The sequence below is a fragment of the Hylobates moloch genome, unplaced genomic scaffold (assembly GCF_009828535.3).
Source record: "Hylobates moloch isolate HMO894 unplaced genomic scaffold, HMol_V3 SCAFFOLD_15, whole genome shotgun sequence".
In the NCBI taxonomy this organism is placed as follows: domain Eukaryota; kingdom Metazoa; phylum Chordata; class Mammalia; order Primates; family Hylobatidae; genus Hylobates; species Hylobates moloch.
In genome coordinates this window covers 28,323,207-28,336,075 of record NW_026652290.1, presented here as the reverse complement: position 1 = coordinate 28,336,075, position 12,869 = coordinate 28,323,207, and positions in this window count along the sequence as shown.

The following is a 12,869-nucleotide window of genomic DNA, read 5'->3' as shown; positions in this document are numbered from 1 at the left end:
GGAAATGTAAGTCCAATTAAATCTCTTTTTGTTCACAGTCATGGGTATGTCTTTATCAGCAGCGTGAAAACAGACTAATATGGATATATAATCAGTAGTGGAATGGCTGGATCAGATGGTAATTCTATTTTTAGTTTTTTGAGGCACCTCCATACAATACTCCATAGTGGCTGTACTAATTTACATTCCCACCAACAATGCACAAGGGTTTCCTTTCTCTACATCCTTGCCAGCATTTATATTCCTTGTCTTTAATTAAAGATCCATTTTAACTGGGGTGAGATTATATTGTGGTTTTGATTTGTATTTCTTGATGATTAGTAATATTAAGCATTTTTTTCATATACCTCTTGGCCCTCTGTCTTTTTTTGAGAAATGTCTCTTCAGATCTTTTGCCCATTTTAAAATCAGTTTGTTTTTTACTTTTGAGTTGTTTGAACTCCTTACATATTTTGGTTATTAACCCCTTGTCAGATGGATAGTTCACAAATATCTTCTCCCATTCCATGGATTGTCTCTTGACTTGTTGATTGTTTCCTTTGCTGCACAGAATCTTTTTAGCTTGATGTAATTCTATTTGTCTGTTTTTGCTTTGGTTGCCTGTGCTTTTGAGCTCTTACACAAAATATTTTTGCCCAGACCAATGTCCTGGAGTGTTTCCCTAATGCTTTCATGTAGTTTCATAGTTTTAGGTCTTAGATTTAAATCTTTAATCCATTTTCTTTGGTTTTTGTATATGGTGAGAGATAGAGGTTCAGTTTTATTCTTTTGCATATAACTATCCAGCTTTCCCAGCATCATTTATTGAAGAGACTCTCTCCTTTCCCCATTGTATGTTCTTGGTGCCTTTGTCAAAAATGAGTTGGCTATAAATGCATGGATTTATATCTGGGTCTGGATTCTCTATTCTGTTCCATTGGTCTGATGTCTTTTTATGCCAGTACCATGATGTTTTGGTTACTATAGCTTCGTAGTATATTTTGAAGTCAGGTAGTGTGATGCCTATAGCTTTGTTCTTTTTGCTCAGGATTGCTTTGGGTATTTTGGGGTCTTTTGTGGTTCCATGTAAATTTTGGAATTATTTTTTCTAGTTCTGTGAAGAATGTCATTGGGTCCATGAGCATGAAATATCTTTCCATTTTGTGGTGCCCTCTTCAGTTTCTTTCATTAGTGTTTTATAATTGTCTTTGGATAGATCTTTCACATCTTTGGTTAAATTGATTCCTAGGTATTTTGTATTCTTTGTAGCTACTGTAAATGGAATTGATTTCTTGATTTCTTTTTCAGATTGTTGTTCTTGGCATATGTAAATGCTATTGATTTTTGTATGTTGATTTTGAATGCTGCAACTTTACTGAATTCACTTATCAGTTCCAACAGTTGTTTGGTGGAGGCTTTAGGTTTTTCTAAGTATAATATCATGTCATCTGCAAACAAGACTAATTTAAACTTCTTTCTTTGATGCCCTTTATTTCTTTCTCTTGCCTTATTGCCCTGAAACTTCCAGTAGTATGTTGAATAAAAGTGGTGAAAGTGGGCATCTTTGTCTGGTTCTGGATTTTAAAGAAAAGGGTTTCAGTTTTTCCCTATCAGTGTTATATTAGCTAGGAGTTTTTCATAGCTAATGACCTTTATTATTTTGAAGTATGTTTCTTCTGTACCTAGTTTGTTGAAGGTTTTTTCTTATAAAGGCATGTTTAATTTTATTGAATGCTTTTTCAGCATCTATTGAAATAATCATATCATTCTTGTTCTGGGTTCTCTTAATGTGATATATTGTGTTTATTGATTTGTATGTTGAACCATCCTTATCCTTGCATCCCTAGGATGAATCCTATTTGATCATGATGAATTATCTTTTTAATGTGTTGTTGAATTCCATTTCTAGTATTCTTTTGAGGATTTTGCATCTATGTTCATCAGTGGTATTGGCCTATAGTTTTCTTTTTTGGTTATGTCTTTGTCTGGTTTGGTATCAGGGTAATGCAAGCCTCATAGAATGAGTTTGGAAATATTCCCTTCTCTTCAGTTTTTATGAAGCGTTTGAATGGAATTGGTCATCATTCTTCTTTAAATGTTTGGTAGAATTCAGCAATAATGCAATCAGGTCCTAGACTTTTCTTTGATGGGAGACATTTTATTAAGGCTTCCATCTCATTACTCATTAGTGGTTTGTTGAAATTTTCTATTTCTTCATGGTTTCAATCTTTGTAGGTTGTATGTGTCCAGGAATTTGCCCATTTGTTCTAGGTTTTCCAACTTGTTGGCATGTAGTTGTTCATAATAGCCTCTAATGATTCTTTGTATGTCTGTGGCATCAGTTGTTACATCTCCTGTTTCATTTACAATTTTATTTATTTGAGTCTTCTCTCTTAGTTAATCTAGCTAAAGGTTTGTCAATTTTGTTTTTGCCAAAAAAACCCTTTTCATTTCATTGATTTTTTTTATATTTTAGTCTCCATTTATTTCTGCTCTGAATTTTATATCTTTTCTTCTAATTTTGAGTTTAGTTTGTTCTTTTCTAGTTTTTTGAGGTACATCATTAGGTTATTTGAAGTCTTTCTACTTTTTTGGTACAGGCATTTATTGCTATAAAATTCCCTCAGTACTATTTTTGTTGTATTCTACACATTTTGGTATGTCGTTTTCCATTTTCATTTGTTTCCAGAAGTTTTTAAAATTTTCTTAATTTCCTTATTGGCCCTAGGTCATTCAGGAATGTGTTAATTTCCATGTGTTTGTGTATTTCCCAAGGCCCCCCTTGTTATTTCTAGTTTTATTCCATTGTGGTCAGAAAATACACTTGATATGATTTCTACTTTTTTGCATTTGTTGAGACTTGTTTTGTGGCCTAATATACAGTCTGTTTTGGAGAATGTTCCATGTGCTGATGAAGAAAATGTGTCTTCTGCAGCAGTTGGGTGAAATGTTCTGTAAGTGTCAGGCCTAATTTGGTCTAGTGTGTAGTTTAACTCCAATGTTTCTTGATTTTCTGTCTGGATGACCTGTCCATTACCTATAGTAGCATGTTGAAGTCCCCTGCCATTATTGTATTGCAGTCTATCTCTCCTTTTAGATCTGTTAATGTTTGCATTATATACTTGAGAGCTCTGTTGTTCCGTACATAGATATTTATACTTATTTCCTCTTGCTGAATTATTCCCTTTATCATTAGTGATCTTCTTTGTCTCTTTTTACAGTCTTTGATCTGTAGTCTGTTTTATCTGATGTAAGTACTTACTTATATCAGCTACTTACTCCTGCTCTTTTTTGGTTTCCAATTACATAGAATATCTTTTTCCATCCCTTCACATTAGAAGTGAAATGATCTTCTCGTAGGCAGCATATAGTCAGGTCTTATTTCTTTATCCATTTAGCCATTCTATGTCTTTTCATTGGAGAACTGAGTCCATTTACATTCAGTGTTTTTGTTGATAGGTAAGGACATACTACTGCCATTTTGTTGCTTGTTTTCTGGTTGTTTTGTAACTCCTCTCTTCCTTTCTTACTGTCTTCCTTTGTGGTAAGTGATTTTCTCTGATAGTATGTTTTAACGCATTGCTTTTTATTTTTAGTGAATCTATTATAGATTTTTGCATTGTAGTTACCATCAGGCTTACCCAAAAAATCTTACAGATACGACAAGTTATTTTAAAGAGATGGCAACTCAGATCACACAGAAAATAGAAACAAAGAAAAATGTAAAAACAAAAAACTGAAAAAACCTCTACACTTTAACTTCATCCTCCCCACATTTTGGCTTTATGTTATCTCGATTTGTATATCTTTATATTCCCTACCTCTTTTTTCTTTTTTTTCTTTTTTTTTTTTTTTTTTTTGAGACAGAGTCTCGCTCTGTCGCCCAGATCGGAGTGCAGTGGTGCAATCTTGGCTCACTGCAAGCTCCACCTCCTGGGTTCTCACCATTCTCCTGGCTCAGCCTCCCAAGTAGCTGGGACTACAGGCACCCGCCACCACGCCCAGCTAATTTTTTGTATTTTTAGTAGAGACAGGGTTTCACCATGTTAGCCAGGATGGTCTCGATCTCCTGGCCTCATAATCTGCCCACCTTGGCCTCCCAAAGTGCTGCAATTACAGGTGTGAGCCACCGCGCCTGGCCTATATTCCCTATCTCTTAACAGGTTGCTGTAACTATTATTGTTTTTGACAGATTTGTATTTGGGGCTTTATACTAGATAGATAGATTTGTATACTATAGTTATGATGTGGATTATTTACCACAATTACAGTATTAAAGTAATACTGGGTTTGTCCATGTATTTAATTTTACCAGTGGGTTTTAAACCTTCAAATATTTTCTTTTTGCACATTAGTGAGTTTTTTCTTCTTTTCCTTTTTTTAGTTTCTTTTCTTTTACTTTTATAGTATCTTGAAAACTATCATAGCTCACTGCAGGCTCGAATGCTTGGGCTCAAGCAATCCTCCTCCCTCAGCCTCCCAAGTAGCTGGGACTATAGGCACTGCTGTGCCCAGCAAATTATTTTGTGTAGAGACAGGGTCTCACCATGCTGTGCAGGCTGGCCTCAAACTCCTGAGTTCAAGCAATCCTCCCACCTCAGCCTCCTGTGTAGCTAGGACTACAGGTGTGCACCACCACACCCAGCTAAGTTCTAGTTTTTTGTAGAGATGGGGGTATCACTATGTTGCTCAGGCAGGTCTTGAACTCCTGGACTCAAGCAATCCTCCTGCTTCAGCCTCCCAAAGTGTTGGGGTTACAGGTGTGAGCCACCATGCCCAGCCTGTCAAAGATTTCTAAAACCATGGATAACTTTGTTTTGGCTACATTCTAACCCTATCACTTTGGGACCTGGGAGGCAGAGGTTGCAGTGAGGGGAGATCCCTCCACTGCACTCTAGCCTGGGCGACACAGTGAGACTCTGTCTTAAAAAAAAACAGGAACAGTAGTCAAATGAAAAAGTAGTTTCGCGTTGACTGTTACTCATAATATATCAAGATGTCCCATCAGACTGGCTCATTTGAAGTGGGAAGAAATTGACCATCAGCCCTAAAGCAATGAGTAATTCAAGTGTACATCTGTAACTAAGTTATAAACTCTTCAGTGAAAGAATTTTATTATTCCATCTCAAGAACCTATAACAAGGCCTTGCCTGTCATAGACATTAAATAAATATGTTTTGATTTTATTTGATTTCATATCTTTGGTGGAACATGAAGATGGGCAGTTGATGGTCTAAGATTGAATACAATGAAGAGCTCTTGAGTCTAGAATCTGGGATAAGGGAGTCGTATGCTAAGAGGAATGGAATATAGGTAACTGAAGCAATAAATGAACAGTTGCTTTTTTTATATGTAATTGTCCTAGTGATTTAAATAGTATTTTTAAAAGTGTCAGAAGCCAGATAGGCCCATTTAATGTCTGTGTACATATCCATACCTTTTGGAAAACCAGCTAACTCCTGAAGTTTACAAAATACGTGTGTACCCTACCTTTTCAGAGACCTGCCAAGGTATATCAAAGTGTGGGCTGGAGCTTCAGACTCTAATAGGGAAATTCCTGAGTCAGAAGCTCTGTGTTTTGTGTTCAAGGCAGTTGTCATGAGTTTATTACATGGAATTTGGAAACCAAGATAATATAACTCTATTGTATTGCATATTTGCTTTTTAAAATTTTTGGCCATCATTATATACTCAAAGTTTTTTTGTGTTTGTTTTTTTTTTTTTTTTGAGACGGAGTCTCGCTCTATCACCCAGGCTGGAGTGTAGTGGCACGATCTCGGCTCACTGCAAGCTCCGCCTCCCAGGTTCACGCCATTCTCCTGCCTCAGCCTCTCCGAGTAGCTGGGACTACAGGCGCCTGCCACCACGCCCGGCTAATTTTTTGTATTTTTAGTAGAGACGGGGTTTCACCGTGGTCTCGATCTCCTGATCTCGTGATCCGCCCACCTCGGCTTCCCAAAGTGCTGGGATTACAAGCATGAGCCACCGCGCCCAGCCTCAAAGATTATTTTTAAAAGATGGTAATTACTACAGATCTGATCATTTAAATACAACCTTGTATTTAAAATAATGGTGGACAAAAGACCTTTTGACTATGGGGTTTTGTTCTAGAGCTGAGTGAGCTTCCATTGTGATAAGCTGAAAAGGGGGTGACTTTCGAAACCTTCATACACACACACACTGTCTTCATGTGTTCGGGTTGCTACAACAAAATAACATAGAGTGGGTGGTGTATAAACAACAGAAATGTATTTCTCCCTGTTCTGGAGACTGGGAAGTTCAAGATCAAGGTGCAGTGTCTGGTGAGGTGCCACTTCCTGGTTCATAGATGGCCATCTTTCTGCTGTGTCCTCTCATGGTGGAAGGGGCATAGGAGCTCTCTGGGGCCTCTTTTGTGAGGGTGTTAATCTCACTCATGAGGCTCTACCATCATGACCTAATCATCTCCCAAAGGTACCACCTCAAAACACCGTCATATTGGGGTTTTGATTTCAATATATGAATTTGGGGGTCACAAACATTCAGACCATAGCACATACTGATTCCAAACAAATGAAACTATAGATTCCAGCCTAAACCAAGCATCTTGTCCTCGAACAAAAGGTTGAGTGGAATAGCGTGTCAATGCCCTTCCCTTCTCCATCTTTTGCCGATGGCTCACCTATATCACTTTTGTCGGCAAACTTGGCAGAAATTTAAGAACATGGTGTGCACTGTGATGCTAGGGGGGCAGCTAAGGAGAGGTCAGAGGGACAGTCTTCTTGTCTTCTTGCTAAACTCTCCAGCTCTCCCAACATAACCACTGTTAGTCCCACAGAAGACTGACAAGGCATAGAAAAACCACCTCATTCAACCTCCTGCTTCACAGAGGGGCAGCTCCTTTCGGGTTCATGCACACTGGGGTGTGCAACCTCAGTTCCTACACTGCCCAGTCAGCAAGTCAAATATCCTGAGGTTGTCTTTGGACAATATGACCACCACACTCACTGCTGTATATACTTATTCCTAGTGACCTAGTTTATGTTTTTAACACCTTTATCCCAAGATGTTTGGAGTCACTTTCAGAAGGGGCTCTCCTGATGACATCTGTCTCAGCCTCAAGCTACTTCAAAGTGTCTCCAGAATTTTCTTCAGTCCCCCTCCCATAGAGAGCCAGTCCTGATTTTCTTTCCCTCTCCCGTCTCTCTGCCCACCCCTCTCCCTCGCTCACTTCCTGCCAGGAGTTCAAGACCAGCCTGACCAACATGGTGAAACCCCATCTCTACTAAAAATAGAGACATATATAGTTTAATTTTCATTATCTGAATGACTACATTGGACTAATTTCCAATGTTAAATTTCAACCCATTTAGCAGAGAATCGTTATCCCAAACTTGCCCACTTCCTGCATTGTACATTGGTTTAACTTCCCCACAACTAGAAAGAATCATCTGTCTTCAGGAAGTGGGCAAGTTTGGGATAAGGATTTTGAGGAAATTCTGGCTAGAGGTAAAGAGCCAGATTCAAAGACCACAGTCTTGTTCCTGTTTGTCAGAGTCAAAGCTTCCCGCAGAAACAAAGGGCGGCCTAATTTTTTTTTATTTATTTATTTATTTATTTATTTATTTATTTATTTATTTTGAGATGGAGTCTCGCTCTGTTGCCCAGGCTGGAGTGCAATGGCACCATCTCGGCTCACTGCAAGCTCCACGTCCCAGGTTCAAGTGATTCTCCTGCCTCAGCCTTCCGAGTATCTGGGATTATATGTGCCCACCACCACACCCGGCTAATTTTTGTATTTTTTTAGTAGAGATGGGGTTTCACCATGTTAGCCAGGCTGGTCTTGAACTCCTGACCTCAAGTGATCCACCCATCTTGGCCTCCCAAAATGCTGGGATTACAGGTGTAAGCCACCACGCCCAGTCCCTGGACTGCCTTATTTTTATTGTCCAAGTTTGAATACTCCCTGCCAAAAAAGATTTTATATATTTGTAACATTGAAATATGAAATAGAAAGGAGAAAAGCTCATTTAGATCATTTTTTATTTCTTTAGCCTTCTGGAAGTCTCTATGTACATAAAGAGATAGGTGACTTGCTTTGTGTAACAAACTTGCATTCATGGAGTCCCTCAGCTGTCCCACCCATGCACTGGGGAAATTCAGGATCAAGACCTCTATTACCACCCACTGATGCAACTTGCTGCAAGAGGGAAGGGAGAGGGAAATGTTTTGAAGAGTTTGTCCTATGGGCCAACAACCCTCGTATCCACAGGAATGGCATGGCTGGGTGCTTGTCACCCCTCGGCTTTATGGGTGCCTCCATGTTGTCATTGTCTGGCTCAAGGATCTACTGACCCCAGTTCTGGCTGAGTTCTGACTGGGTTGGAACAAAGGCCCTGCTGAGACCTATCTACTGCAGATGCACCCACACATTTTCCAACACTTGGGACTGAAATCAAACTCGATTGCTTTATTTTCCCACACACTAAAATACCCCCGGTTCTGGAATATGGAAGTGAGAGTGACAGAGTGGGTCCTTCTGTAGGACACTCAGTCCTGGCACTCTGGCTGACCATTCGGGCAGATCATGCTGTTCTGAACACCATTTATTCAAACTCTGAAACCAGTTGATGCTCTGCCCATCATTCCAGACACTCTTGGCTGTATCTTAGTACTCAGCAGGGCTGTCCTCGAAATACTGCCCTGTGGCTCCTGGCGCCAGCTCCTATCCTGCCCTGCCAGCACCGCTACCTTTAGTTCCCATGGCCTGCAGAAAGCCATGGCTGGGCGCTGATGACAGGCTGCACCTAACATGGATCCTGCTTACTGTTCTGGAGCTTCGTTCTAGAGGGAAAAGAGGCTAAACAAGTCAACATGACAAAGGCAGTGTCAAAGCAAAGGGGAGGTACACCAGAGGAGCACACCAGGGAAACCAGGTGAGTCTAAACTGAGACCAAAATGCTAATTAGGGGGCCAGGAGGAGGGCAGGAGGAGCATTCTAGGCAAAACCAGCAGCTTTCGAGAAGGGTTGTTAAAGCAGGACATGCTTTAACAACCAAATCACAAAGTGAGCGTAGGCCAAGGGTGTGGCTGCGATGAGGGAGATGAATGTGGGGGTAAGGAGCAATTTGGAGCCCCTGAGGGATGTTACAGGGGTGGGGGGTGCGGGGAGTGATTCAATTCGGCTTAAACTGAAAATCATGTGGCTGTGAGTGGAAAGAGAATGGGGAGTGGGAAACTGGGAGCAGAGAATCGATGGGAAAGCCAAGGAAGGTGATCTCACCGCAGGCAACACTGAAAAGCGGGTGGTGCTGGGGACCTGGATGGGCTTGGTGGACCTCACATCCTTCCAGGCTGCCTTCTGACTGGGTATTCCGCCAGCCACTTTTCTAGATCCCTTTGGGGTAGGTAAGGGGTGACTGGAGAGAGATACTGGGATAGGAGCCAGGAGTCAAGGAGGCAGCCCCACCTTTGCCACAATGCCCCTGTAATGCTTTCAGGAAGGTCACAGCCCCTCTCAGAGGTTCCATCGGTTGAACAGGGGCTTGGCGAGGCCCCCAGCTCATTCGTCGTTAATGAAAAGAAACCACTAGGGCTAAGAGAGGTGGATGTTAGAATGGTCCACCGTGCCACCTGGTGTCATGAGGCCGCGGGCACAGCTCTCTGCGCTGGGCTACCAGGTGACCCCCAGTGGGTCTGGCCCATTCTTCTACAAGGTCCCCTCAGCCACTGGCTCTGGCACCGTCTTCAGCTGCTGGGGCACTTCTCTCCTCCCTGCACAATCTGGATTTTCTCCTCCTTTTCTGACCATTCCTCGGGCTCCCCTCCCCTCTTCCAACATGGTGAAACCCCGTCTCTACTAAAAATACAAACATTAGCTGGTCATGGTGACATATACCTGGAGTCTCAGCTACTTGGGAGGCTGAGGCAGGAGAATCGCTTGAACCCGGGAGGCGGAGGTTGGAGTGAGCTGAGATCACGCCACTGCACTCCAGCCTGGCAACAGAGTGAGACTCTGTCTCAAAAAAAAAAAAAAAAAAAGTCAAATGATAAAAAAAAGTTGAAAAAAATCTGGAGAAACTGGAACCCTTGTACATTGCTGGTGGGGATGTACAATGGTGTAGCCACTTTGAAAAACAGTCTGGAAGTTCCTCAAATGGTTATAAAGTTACCACGTGACTCAATTCCACTCCTAGGCATATGCCCAAGAGAAATGAAAACACATGTCCACGCAAAAACTTGTACATGAATGTTCATGGTGACATTATTCCTAACAGCCAAAAACATGGAAACCAACCCAAATGTCCACCAACTAATGAACAGATAAATAAAATGTAGTATATCCATACAACGGAATGTGATTTGGCCATAAAAAGAATGAGGAACTGATATCACATGGATGTACCTTGACAGCGTTACACAAAGTGAAAGAAGGGTCGTATATTGCATGATTCCATTTATATGAAATGTCTAGGATAGGCAAATCTACGGATACAACAAAGAGATTAATGGTTGCCTAGGCCTGGGGAGATAGAGGAATTAGGGTGATAGCTAACGGGTGCTGGGGTATTTTGAGTAAATGAAGAAGTTCTATAATTAATTGTAGTGATGAATGCACAGCTCCGTGAATACACTAAAATCCATTGAATTGTACCCTTTAGATGGATGCACTCTCTGGGATGTGAATTATATCTTAATAAAGCTATTTTAAAATGTTGTTCAAGTTTTCTTCATCCTTCTGAAGACACTAAAGCTCTTGGCTCTGTGGCCTCCTCAAAACCCATGACATCTCTGTGTGGCCATTTGGGTGCTGCAGGTCAGGAATCAGTGATGTTCAACCTCCTTTGCTGGAGCCAACCTCCACTTCCAGCTGAAGCCAACCTCCAGTTCCAGCTGAAGCCAACTTCCCTGACACGCACCCCACCTCACCCCACCCAGCATGGATCCAGCTGTCCTTTCTGCTGCTTGACCAGGCTCCACTTCCAACAAGCATCTTGGAACCTCAAAGATTACACGCAGGCAATCCTCAGCTGCCACCGCACAACACATCACAGCTGCCAGGGAAGACATTGGAAATGTCCTCCAATCTGGTCAGCTGCTGCTGCTCACTCTGAGGCTGGATGGACACTCCCCTGCAGACTCAAGGAAGTGCAAAAGTCAGTGAAGGGGACATCATCTCCTTGACCCAAAGAAGGGCTCCATGCAGCTACCTGCATAGGCCCCTGCAAGGCCAGAGGGAAGACTTTGATGTCTCTTCTGGACCATCCTGAGAGATACATTCCCACTTCTTCACTTTCCTGGCTACAGAAACCTCCTGTTACCAAGTGTGAGGGTTAATACTGAGTGTCAATTTGATTGGATTGAGGGATACAAAGTATTGATCCTGGGTGTGCCTGTGAGGGTGTTGCCAAAGGAGATTAACATTTGAGTCAGTGGGCTGGGAAAGGCAGACCCACCCTTCATCTGGTGGCCACAATCTAATCAGCTGCCAGCAAATATAAAGCAGGCAGAAAAATGTGGAAAGGCGAGACAGGCCTATCCTCTCAGCCTACATCTTTCTCCCCTGCTGGATGCTTCCTTCCCTCAAACATCAGACTCCAAGTTCTTCAGTTTTGGGACTCGGACTGGCTCTCCTTGCTCCTCAATTTGCAGACAGACTATTGTGGGATCTTGTGATCCTGTGAGTTAATACTTACTAAACTCATATTTATATATAAATACTTAATAAACTCATATATAAATATATATGTGAATTTATTATATATTATTATATATATTTTATTGAGTTTATTATATATATTAATTATATATAATTATATAATTATTATTTATTATGAGTTTATTATATATAAAGTTTATATATTAAGTATATATAATTATATATTATATATTTTATAATAATAATTTTATAATATATTTTATATATATAAAATAATAATAAATTTTATAATAAATTTATATATATATATAATTAGTTCTGTCCCTCTAAGAGAACCCTGACTAATACACCAGGCCTCCAAATGGTCACCGAGGCTAGCTGGCTGTGCCCTGGAGGCTGAGCCCCTATAACCTCAGAATTTCCTTCTTCACATGTCCTGGAGTCCAGCCACAGACAGAGGGAGAGAAGTTTGCAATGGACAGCTGTGCACAGAGAGGCTGACCCCCCCTGCCTGGAAGGGGATCACCAGCAGAAGCAGATTTGCCTGAAGCCAGTGGAGCTTAAACTCCAGGGCACTCACATGTATGTGCCCTTTTCAATTCTATTGTGATCTGACACCATACTTTGTATGATTTCTATTCTTCTACATTTGTTAAAGTGTGTTTTATTGCCCAGAAGTGTTCTATCTTGATGTCTTCATCTGCTCAGGCTGCTAAAACAAAATACCATACACCAGGTGGTTTAAACAACAAAAATGCATTTTCTCACAGTTCTGGAGATTGGAAGTCCAAGATCAAGGTGCCAGCCAGGCTGGTGTCTGGTGAGGGCTCTTCCCTTGGGTTGCAGACTGCCACTTTCTTGCTTTGTGGTCACACGACCAGTGTGGAGAGGGAGGGAGGAAGGGACAGAGAGAAGCATGGGAGAATGCAAGCACTCCAGTGTCTCCTCTTATAAGGACATTAATCCAACCGAGAGCCGTGGCTCACACCTATAATCCCAGCACTTTGGGAAGCCTAGACAGGTGCATCATCTGATCCCAGGCATTCAAGATCAGCCTGGATAACATGGCAAAACCCTGTCTCTACAAAAAATACAAAAATTAGCTGGGTGCAGTGGCGCATGCCTATAGTCCCAGCTTCCTGGGAGGCTGAGGTAAGAGAATCACTTGAGCTCTGGAGGCTGAGGTTGCAGTGAGCTGAGATCTCACCACTGCACTCCAGCCTGGGCGACAGAGTGAGATCCTGTCTCAAAA